Genomic DNA, 12,266 nt, shown 5'->3' with positions numbered 1-12,266 from the left:
TAAAGACATTTAATGTGTTGCTGGGATTGGCCCTGAGGCTTTACTTCCTGACCAAGCTGATAACTTCAGCTTTACATTTTCCATGTGATTTTCCCACTATCCCCCCAAAAAAAGAAGTTAATAATTATTCCATTCTATTTCTTCAGATAAGAAAGGGTAACCATGATGCTCTGGGCCATCTCCAGACAAAGATGGGAACAGCTGGATATTAAAAGACAATTTTGGTTCTTCCCTCATTCCAACTGCTCAAAACCAAGTAACTGTACCTCTCAGCTGGGGTGAGTGTTCCAGTGCTTGGTTCAGCCCTGAACTTCCTGGTTGAAAACAACTTAGTAAACTGAAGATCCTGCATTCAAAAACAAATGCTGGCTTGGATGGTTCCAGCTCATGTGCTGAGCAAAGTCAGACACAGGCTGAAAACATTTTTATTTGATCTTGCTGTGTGCTCTGAAAGAACATTAGCTCAAGCCAGCATGGGATACAAACTGGCTACAGAAAAAAGGATATATTCATGAATATAAATTGTGAATGATTTTCTAAAATGCTGTGTTTATCTAAGCTTTAAATATTTTATTTCTCCATCTGATCATTCCAGTTAACCATAAACATTGGATGAAATAAAGCAAGATGATTTCAATTTTCTCTTTAGAGCAAAATGAAGGATTTTTTCAGAATCTTTCATTCTACATTCTCCCATATATTAGAAAACTACATCACAACGGGGTATAATTTGTGCCCTAAAGTCACCCACCCTAAACTGCACCTTCCCCAGCAGCAATGCCTGCAGATACCTGGCTCTTATCTGGACATATGAGGAGTCCCTTTTCCTAAAAGCTGCAAAGAGCAGTCCTGACCCGGGCTGGTGGTGAGTGAGAAGAGACAAAAGTCAAGACCAGAGGAAAACAACTTCTGATGAAGCAAAACCATGCAGAGACCCAGCAAACTGCACCAGCTGAGAGCTCTGTGCAGGGCAAACTTACCACTTGTCAGCAGGAGCTGAATCTGCAGGATCTGGAGGCAGGATTTGACAGTCTGCTCCTGGAGGAACTGGCTCAGTATTCCACTGCCTTCTGCAGCAGCTCCTCAGGTCATTTCCTCCCTCCTTTTTCAGGTGGCTGTGGGATACATTTTCCTGGGTTTCATACCTCTAGGGAGGTGACCACCTCCTTTGGCTGCCCATCTGCTGGTGGGAGAACATAGGATGGATCTTTATTCCTTTTTCCATAGCTTGTATTTTCCTTTTTTAAATTAACTCTCTGTGCTGGGGAAAGTATGTGTTTTTAAAATTACCAGAATTAATAACTTAATCCAAAAAAGCTTTGCAAACCTTGATAAGCCATTAAAATGTTACCAAGTCTTCTCCAACCAGAGATAAACGTCTCAAAAGCATCCCAGAATTGACAGCTGCATGCACAGACTAAAGAAAACCAGTAAATCTCATTTGTAGGAACATAGACAACTTTCCTAGCTAGAGATGTGCTGGAAATGCCCAAGTCCTTATGGAAAAGGCAGCGTGAGGGCAGCAGCTCCTACACTTGTGCTGCAGTTCCCCCTTGTGACAGGCAGCACAACTTCAGCAGGAGGGAGCTCAGAGGATGCTCAGCTGCATCCCTCAGCTGGGGCACTGGAGCTGCAGCCACAGAGAAAGGGGTGGGGATGGGCTTTGGTTTATTTTTAAAAAACTAAAAATGCTGTGCTTCAAGCTTTTCTCAGGAAAGATACACTAAATGAGCTGAGGCTCTGAAAAAGCTCAGTGTTTCCTCACCCTGGGTTGTCTTGGCCCCTGTTCAAAGGGATCCAACCCCAGGTACAGGACACGACCCAGGGTGCTGAACCTCACTGGCCCCAGCCTGGTGTGCACAAGGCAAGAGATGCTAACAAGTCTGAGCATGGACATCTGGGTACTGCTCACATGGCTGGGGTCACTGGAGGTAGGAACACAGCTCTTGGTGCCTGTTTGACTTTCATCCTCCCCAGCCTCTCATTTCTGCAGGTTCTTTGCAGAGAACATGTTTTGCCCCAGTCAGAGCTCCATGAGCTGGCTGGTGTTTGTTTCCTGCATCTCAGAGCCCAGTTCCTTGGGGCATCACAAAGCCAGGGGCCAACACAGCCTCCTCAGCCTCTCCTTTTCCCACTTCAGTCTGGGCTCTGCAGCAGGGTCAGGCTCTGCCTTAAGCAGGAGCCACTCACCCAGCTGCATCCTCTCACTTCCTGCACAAAATTCATGACCCGTTCGTTGCTATTCAGGGTAGATGGGATTGTTGGGGTGATATTAAGCTATCCAGCTTCTCCTGGGCTTCGGGAGTCAGGTCCCACTATCCCAAATCTTCTCTCCTGCCTGGCTTGCCTTGGGTCAGGCTGCACAGTCCTGCTGCCAGCAGATGGCAACCCCTCCCTGCAATCAGGCAGCCCCTGGCTGCACAGGGCTGGGAAACAGATGAGGGATTAGAAAAAAAATTAAAATATGAAGTATTCCCACAATGAATTACATTACATATTACTTACACAGGAGAAACACTGCTTTATCCTGGGTTTTTGGACCCAAAGCTCTCCACTTTGGATACAGAGCCTACAGAAGAAAAATAAAGAGCCAGTTCTGCCTCCTCTCTCACCTATCACAGACACAAACACACTCTTAGCAAGGTTTTGTTTCTTAAGCACTTGAGGAATGGCTCCTTTTCCATTCTCCCAATGATATATCATAGTCACACATGTCAGAAAATTATTTTAAATAGTCACCACATGAGGAAAAAATCCCAATTTAATGTCAGTTTAATGTCAATTTAACACCAACTTAATCCCAGTGTTTTCCCATTGGGAAATCAGCTCTTTCTGCAACAGAAAAGGTTTCCATGAGCTGAATTTCTGCTACACCACTCCCTGTAACCCCTCCCTGTTTCTAAGGAGCAAGGAATAAAGGACAGAACTCACCTGGCTCTCCTCAAAGCATCAGCACATTTTGTAACACACCCCAAATGGCAAAGAATCTCACAAGTATAATTTTGCCAAAAATTAGTGTTATTTTTTGCTATTTTAAATCTATTTAGCAGCACCTTCAGGGTCACTGCTGCCCATGGTTATACCCAGGGGATCCTCAGGGATCAGCACTGTGTGTGCCAGCCCTGGGTGAGCAGTTTCCCAGGGACAGCTCAGTTTTATTGAGAGCCCATCAGCAGTGGCTTCAGGCCTCAGACACTGTCTGAGCATCTCTTCTGCTTCCTCAGCTCCAGCCCAGCCTCCAACAACCCAGGGGTGCTCTGCCCTGCCAGCCACTGCTCAGCACCCTCCTGCATCTCAGACAACAGGTTTGGTGAGGGGATGTTTGAATACACCTCTTCTACAGGAAAAAAGCTGCATTTTTAAAGCTGGGTTGTTCTGCTTTGTTCTGTGTGTTACACAAGGGAACACCCCTGATGGCAATGGAGGTGGCAGGAGTGGCACAGGCTGGGGAACCAGACTCAGTTGGCTTTCCCTTGCCAGCTGAAGGCAGATGGGATTATAAAATCCTCATCCAAAATACAAAAGGTCAGTGGTGATTTTTGCACGGCCCTACTTAGGCACAGAAACAACACTTTAATTAGGGCAAAATGCAGAAATTCTTCCCTCAGTTTATTTTTGTTTCACTTACCCTAAACTGAAATAAGCTGTCTGGAAACCTCATCAAGAACATCTTATCTCTGGTAATGGCTTTAATGCTTTAAAATCAGGCTGCAAGTAAAAAGACAGAGATAAACCCAAAAGCTAGGACTAAAAGGAAAAGAAGATACTTCTGAAGACTTTTATAGCAGGCTGATGGCTAAAAAGAGCTTTTTATATAAATTACCCTGACATTTACATTTAAAACAAAATCTGCATTTAGACTGTGTATTCAGTGGGTGAGGCAAACAACCCTCCTGGGTTACAATCTACACTAGATTACATTATTGACAGATAACAACAAGCTCATTTTTGTGAGTATCCCTTAGAATTACTGATTTATTTTTATCTGAGGCCTATGTCTTTGCTAGTTGAGCAGATGTTGTGAACTAGTTAATTTTTCTAGTGAAAAGGTTAAAAAATGACAAAACATTTCAAAGTGAAAACACTCTATGTGTTACCTGAACAATTAGAAGCATCACCAACTCCCAGCAACAGCTTAGAACATCCTGAAACCCCAAAAGAAGCACAAATTCACTTACTTTTCCTCTCCAGAAACCTGATGCTGTTGATAACTGATTCAGGTACTTCCTGTGACTACCAACAGTGCCATCTCTTCTGCAAATAAATTATTCATGCAAAATGAGAACTGTAAATTTGTGATGCTTATTTTTGCATGAGCATATGCATGGGAATGAAGCAGTGAAACAAAACAGTGTAATTTCAAAATACTTTGAATTTTTCAGACATTCCCTAAATTGACTTGGTTCTTTTTTTCCCTGGTAGCTATTTCTGAACACCAAAGTTTAAAAGCTGTCAGATGTCAAAGGATGTTTTCATGTAAAATGCAATGCTAATTAAATTAGTAGTACAGCTGATGACATTGACCTTAAACTCTGTGTATATTATGTGAGATTCAGTGACAATAAATACTCAGTTATACCTTTTGGGTTTGTATTGGGATATTAACATATATTTAACATATATTTCTGGGGTGTATCAAGTTACTACATTAACAACCTATTACATGCTGGTTGTTTCCTGGCTCACTCTGCTCCTTTGCCCCTGGTGCTGAAGGTGCTGGTGCCAGGTCCTGCTGCCCCAAGGAGGAGCAGTGGGCACATCCCCTCAGGATGGATCCTCCAGCCATCCCGAGGCCAGGCAGGGTTTGCATGGCAGGGCAGGATTTGAAAATGCAGCTCAATAGTTAGAAAACAAGCTCAGATGAACTCAGTTTGATCCCAGAAACTTCCCACCTGAACCAGGGTTTGTCACACACAGCCCAAACTCAGCTTTGGGTGATCAGTGACTGCTTCCAGGAGGCAGGAACTGGCACAACCCTGCCACCCAACACAACTGCACAGCAGCCCCTGGCACAGAACAACTGTCCCACATGTTACAGCTCCAGTTGTCTCCTCAGGAGAGGAACAAGTGCAGCACAAACCAGAACATTCAGATTTTAACCATATTATGGTGTGACCTCAAGTGTGGCAACCCCAGCCTGAAAGACCTACTCCAGATAGTCCCCAAACTCCCTCTTTGGCCTTTGCCCTGTGCCTCACAACCATCTACACACCAAGTATAGAGAGAGGGGGCTCGTGTGACACCAGTTCTTCCCAAACCAGCCCTGTGTCATCCTGTGGAAACAATTCCCAGCCACCATTTTCCTGGAGCACCCCGAGGGCAGCAGCAGCTGAGCAGCAGTGTGCCCTTTACTCATTGTCAGAGCACTGTGGCACCAGCCTCTTGATTGATTTGAGGGCAAATAACTGGCCAGGTGTCATGTTTTGGGCTGGGACACAGGAGCTGCTGCCATGCAGGGTATTTTTGGTTGGCCTGTGCATTGCCCTCAATGCTGCAGACTCCCCATGCTCTGTTCCCCAGCCACCTCCCTGGAACCACCCCACAACATGAAGTTGTGCAGAGGTGTAGTCACCAGGATCAGAGTTCTGCAGTTTTGCTATAGTAGTACTAGTAATGCTCTAGTAGTACTAGTAATGCTCTAGGAATACTAGTAAATAATAGTAAGAGACAGAAGGAGCTCTTTTTGGAGTCCTTGACTAACTTTCATGACCAGTGTAGGAGAGCTTGGACTTTAAACCTCATCTCTTTCTATTCACTCTGGCAAATCCTTTATTGCCTTCCTTTCCTGGCTGGGATGAAAAGCTCTCCCCCTGTCACCTCTGCCCAGCCACTGAGCTCATCCCAACAGCCTCTGCCCACAGTAATATCCACCCCCAGGGGAACAGCCCCTGGGCATCCCTATGAATTACAACTCCCAGAGATGTGCAAGCAAATGATCCCATCAAATAAACAGCCTCATCTTTAAATACTGCACCTGGAAAGGCATTTTAAATTTTTAGCATGAGATAATATCAACAAATTCCCAGTATTGCACTTATCCCTTATTTAAAAGGCTTAAGATCCTATATCCCCTTCTCCTTGTATAAACCAATTCAAGTTATATAATGGATGTGGATTTGCTCTGACTCCCTTCCAGATGGCAATATATTATTAAGCCAAGGCTGTACAATTGCAATTTGGTGGAAAACAGGTCAGGATTTGATTACACGTCAAAACTCTCAAACTGTTCTGAATATTTCAAATTAAAAAGGCAAGTAGAAAATAACCCTTGTGTTGGAACGATCCCATTGCATTCCCTCCCTCATGAATTTATATTGGGTGCATATTTTTTCTCTTCTTTTGCTGCTTTTGATGACAAATCAGAGGACAAAGCAGGGCTTGCACAGCTACAAGAGGAGGGCAGCTGTAGCTCCTGCTCTCCCCACGCAGTGGAAGAGCTTTGGCTGGGATCACACCGTGAAAAGTTTCAGGTGAAGCAAAAAAGGCAAGGATGGGATGCAGGGCAAGATCTTACCCACACTGGGCTTGAAGGGTTCTGGTTCTGAGCTCCCCTGCAGGCAGGACACTGCCAGGAGGATGTCTGGGTCTCAGAGCTCATTAAGGAAAGCCCAGAGGAGCTCTCTGGAGCAGGGCAGCTCCAGCCACCTGAGGGGCACAGCTGCCTTTTCAGTCCCTATCAGCATCACCCCTGAACCCAACAGCATGCAGGAAGTCAGACTGCTAATTTCCCCTGCCAGCTCAGGGCCAGGCCTTAAGAAACCCATGAAATCCACTCATTTCCAGTCTCAGCCCTCCCTAACCCAGGATGTCAGTGCTGCCTCTGAACTGTATTAGTGGGCAGATCGGACAGATTTACTTTGTCTTATACTATTACACTCCTCAGCTACTTCCTGGCCTATGATAATCCTCTCTGTTATTTTTCTAGTGTAATTAGTGCTGTTAACTGATTTGCTGTTCAGTTATTTCCATGCTTGCTGAAGGAGATACCACAACTACAAAGAATCTCTTTGACTTTTTGACAATTTGAAAATTTTAACCTGTATCAAGTTGTCTCTAGCAAGCCAGGATAGTCACTGAAACCATTCAGTATACTGGTGCTTCTCTAATCTTTCCTGGTTTGGGTAAAATATCACCATAATGACATAGATGACACCAAATATGGATCTTGCATTATGAAACCATCTTTCATCAAACAATATATCCTGAAATTGTATGTGATAGGTGACACTTATGTTCTCAGATGCATACCCCTTAGTTTCAGTGCTTTAGAAGCTACCTAAAAGGTATCAGTGTCAGCAGGGAGATGTAGGGCCATTTCCCTGGGGGTCTTTGTGCTGCCCTGCATTGTGCTCTGGGGCTTCCTACCCTCTGCACAAACCTGGTTTTGTGTGCCAGGCTCCTTGGCCCAGACACAGCATCCCCTTACAGACAGGGAGCAGCAGTAAGGTCACATTCACTGATCAGACTGCAGAGGAAAGAGAAATCCAGCTGGACCACTTACAAAATGAAAAGTCTTTTATACATCTGATTCATAATCCCTCCCAGGAGGAGTACCCTAAATACAAATTAGAGTATGGAACAGCAGAAGGAGTTACACAGAACATAAGCAACTGTGGTTTTGAACTATCCCTTCCTGTACCATTTCATCTTGGGCTTGCATGTTTTGATCTCATAAGCAGTAGCTGCTCCAGGGAGGGGAAAAGAACAACTTAATTAAAACTGTACCATCAAGTCCTTCCAGTGCAGTATCCTGCTTTACTTTCAAATACTGCCAGTGGTTCCTTGGCTTTATGAAAAAGCCTTCAAACCCCCTTCCCTCTGCAATTAAAATGCCTGCAAAGTAAGCATGGCTCAAGTCTGTCTAAGCAGTGGTCATTTATTAATTGATGCTTTGTGGCACAAGCACTATTGCTGCAATCAGTCATTGATTTATTCCTGGTGTTTATTAAGCTGACACAAAATCCAGCATTCTGTGTAATACAGAGAAGAGAAAACCATCCTCCTATTACTACTCAAACTTCCTATGTAACAATTTTCACAGCCAGATGATTCTATCAGGTGACTCTGGCTCAGGTTGCCCAGAGCAGTGGTGGATGCCCCATCCCTGGGAACATCCCAGGTCTGGTTAGAGGGGCTCTGAGCAACCTGATCTGGCTGAAGATGCCCCTGCTCACTGCAGGGGGGTGGACACGATGGCCCTGAAAGTCCCTTCCTACCCAAACCCTTCTGTGATTACTGTGGAAGATGAAATCTCCCAGCACTGTAGCACTGTCACTGCACTGAGGATTGTTGCAAAGTAACTTTTAAAATCCTATTCAAATTCTCCCACGTCCATCACGTTCATTATTTGTGTCTCCTGATACCCCAAAACTCATGGCATGACAAATAAATGGGTTTTCGTTGCCACAAGTGCCTTTCCCCAGCTTCCCCCTGGAGCAGCTTCAGCACTGAACTGATCCCTGGTCCCTGGCTGAGGATTGCTGCCACAACCCAGGAGCTGCAAAACCTCCCTGCATTCACCCATCAGGGCTCTTGCCTTCAAGCAGGGCTGGGCACACTGCAGTCCAGTGTCAGTATTTAATCATGGGAAGTCTGATGAGATAAGATTTTACCATCCCTATCCAACAGTTCTTGGCTTTGAATACATATGACAAACAAGACATTTTTCACCATCTTCTTCCACCTCCTTGGTTTCTGTCATTCCCAGGTACAGGTAGGTTCCTTCTGCCTTTGTTTTAAAAGGGGTGGGTGCCTGTCTGACACCCATACCTGCTGCTTTCATTGGCACAAACCTTTCATATGCAGAGCAGTGGCTGTGGGAGAGGGAATTTTGAGTTAGCTTTTGTTTTCAAATGCAGATTCAGTCATGTTTATGCCACTGAATTTTAATCTAAAGTATAATATTCTGCATATGCCATTCTGATTCTTTTTTCCTCTTTCCAGAAAGTTAAAAGATTTGACAAGGGGCCAAAAGAGACAGAAATGTCTAAGCTTGCTCCAACTGCACCTAGAGAGCTTCTGTCTGGCTTCACAAAGCTCCCGGTCTCCATAGTAACAAAAAAAAGTTGAAAAATAATGATCAAATGTTACCTGAAATATTCCCATCCAGAATGAAAAAAACAAAAATGCTCAGAAACTCCCATTCTGACAGCCTGCTGGAGCATGACTCCATCCCTCTCTGGATTAGGTGATGCTGGACACTCCCCAGGCTGCTCTGGGCAAAGCAGCACATCCCTGATCCCTGCAGCAGCCCAGGGTGCAGCTTGTTCCCCCATCCATGTGCAGATCTCACTGGGTTTTAATAAACATCCCTCACTTCCCTTGGGTGCCTTCTATCAGGCAGGACCCCTGTCTGGGCACTGCTGCCACCTCTGCACTCCCTGCACCCACAGCCAGGTCCTGCCTGCAGACACCCACCCCACCCCACCACTGCTTCTGCCCTTGGGGGGAGTGAAATGCCCCAAACCTCCCACCCCTCTGAGAGGCAAGAGGGGAGAGAAGCTCAGGGACCTTTCCAAAGCTCCAAGAAAGACCTGCGTCAAAACCAGGACTGGAGGCTGTGAGCTGTTAATTATGCTGATCAAACAGAGGGGAAAACACATGCCAGGGGAAGCTAAAGCCACCCTGCAGCTTGCTCCTACACGGGTGAAATCTTGGTTTCCTTTGGGGAAGGGGAAAGAACAAAGGCTGTCTGAGAAAAAAAAACAAACCACAAAACCAACCAAGCAAAAAAACAACAACCACACAAAAAAACCTACAAATCCCCAAACATTTCAGACACCAACTGCTTGCTCTCAGCTGTCACCCAGACACTCCCCAGGGGCAGGACTGACAGTGCCTGCTTTGACACAAGGTTGTGTTCAGCCCTCCTTGGGATCCCTCTGAGTGCTTCACCCAGGCTGGAGGGGGAATTGCCACCAGAATCCTCCTGCCTCAGGTCAGTGGCTTCACTTGGACCACCAAGCAGAGCACAGATGTTCTCTGGCTCTCAAAGCCACCAGCTGATTGCTCTGGCAGATCATTTTTGCTTTCCTCTTACCCACACTAGTTGTGTGGACACATGCATCAGGTCTGGACAATGCCATAAATTCACCAGGGCAAAGTGACACCTGCCAGGGCTGCCACATGGAGAGGCCATATGGGTAGGCCTCAGAAAAGAAGAAAAGAAGTCCTCAGATGTGGTCTTTTCCAACAGGATCTTTGCTGGCTGAAGGGTGATTTGACTAGGAAACAGCTTGCTGCATTATTTTTCTAAAATCAAAGAGAAGTTGTTCAATAGCTGTTGGGTTTGTTCTGGTTTTTTAGCTCAATTGCTTCTTTCACAGCAAAAGTTTTACAAAACACTTTCTGCAGCTTTTCTTCTATACTGTAGAGTAGCCAAAAGGAGAGGAACCACGACACCCATGATGGAGGAAAATTCTAAACAAGTTTAGACAGTAGAGAATATGCGAGTTCACTACATTTTCCAAGCCTGACACCCCTAAGTATCTCCAAACAGATCTGATATGTTGAGGGTTGGACCAGTGGCACAGAAATGAAAGGATCCATTTAAATTTAGAGTAGCTAAATATATTATTCAGGTTTGCACTGACAGGCAAGTGAAAATCCCAAGCTGCCAAAGGCACCTGAATGGCAATATAGGTGCTGTGTGACAGTCCCTGCCAGCATCTGCACCAGAGGCCTCAGAGAGCTGAGGTAACCCAGATCTGCTGTGCACAAGGCACAAACCTGTCTTTAATTAACATCTCAACAAGTAACTTATTAAGTTTTAATGGCTGCACATTTGGCAGCTGTTTAGTTATTCTGCCCAGCTGCCCAGAGGTGTTGGTGCTGCTAAGGGAGCCAGCTTAGAACCCCAACCAGTTTCTGTGACATCCTACCATGTTCTGCTGTCACTCCATCCCTTCCCACTGCAGGTCCTCCCAGTATGAGCTGTGCTAGCACTGGTACCCCAGGAGCAGACAGGTCTGGCAGCAATGGGAGATGGCTTCACCACTGGGAATAGGATAGGATAGCAATAGGATTCATTTTTTACTGAGCTAGTTTCAGAATTAGTCAAATGTTTATTTATTTATCACTGATGACTGAAATATCATGACAACCACTTTGAATTTCTCAATTATTTTTCCAGAGAAGTCTCTCCTCCCAAGGAGAAGAGCAGCAGAGCCTCTCACTAGCTCTCCCTTTTCATACACTCCTGAGCACATCTGATCACTTTCTTTTTCTTGAAGACACCATTCAGTCAGCTACCCAACAACTTCAGCCTCTTTGAAGGAACAGAATGAACAATCATAGAATATAGTTAGGGATATATATATATATTAACTCCTTGAAATTTCTCTAGCATTTGTTCATATTTCCATGCCAATGCTTCCAAAGCATTTCTACTACACTAGCAGTGGTTTTTATGGCAAGTGATCAATTTGTCTGATTTTGAAAGAAAATATATTATAATTGCAACCTTTCTACCTGCTTTTCTTTTAATACTTTTCCCAGCTACAACTCTCTTTTGCCTCCTCTCCATATCTTTCTGTGCTGAACCAAGCTGCAGATAACATGATCTTCACAGACTACTTCAAATCATGCTTGCATTGGGCCAGACAGCTTTTTCACCACTCACACACCACAACTCAGGTCTGGCTGGTCTCAGCCAGTCAGTTACCTAAATTCAGTTCTAACTACTTATTTACAGCTCTTCTATTCATCTTCCCTCCTCAGCTCCAGATTTCTCCAACATCTTTCCTCACGTGTGAGACTCAGTGATTTGTATGCACAGGCTGTGCAACTGCACAGATGGATCTGACAGCAGTGGCAGAGTCTCCCACAAAAATGACAGGATAATAAGTGGAGATCTTGTCAAATTTGGCTCCCCTTAACGTAACTGATTGTTTACCAATATTTCACAGCAAGTCAGGTTCACTGACAGCACTTTACTTGCCAGCTGCTGGATGTATTGGCAGCTGCTTTTTCTTAGGCCTAAAGACATAAAGAAGAAAAAGAAGAAGGATTTTCCAGAGGTAGCCTGGCTTTTTTTTGTTTTTTAGATATTTCAGTTGTCAGTGATCAGTATTTGGAATCAAATACATACAGAGGAGCAATTCAGAGCCACATCACCAAACCAAACAACCTCTATAGAAGAACCAACTTAACTCTTTTTTTCTTAGGAAGAAAATCATTATCTGCTTTAGTATCCATCTGTGTTCAACAGGAGAGCAGATCTCTATCTAAAAGGAGTAACAATGTCAAGTTCAGAGCCAGAGGGATTG

This window comes from Heliangelus exortis, chromosome 9 (genome assembly GCF_036169615.1).
Source record: "Heliangelus exortis chromosome 9, bHelExo1.hap1, whole genome shotgun sequence".
In the NCBI taxonomy this organism is placed as follows: Eukaryota; Metazoa; Chordata; class Aves; order Apodiformes; family Trochilidae; genus Heliangelus; species Heliangelus exortis.
This window is presented reverse-complemented; position numbering follows the sequence as displayed.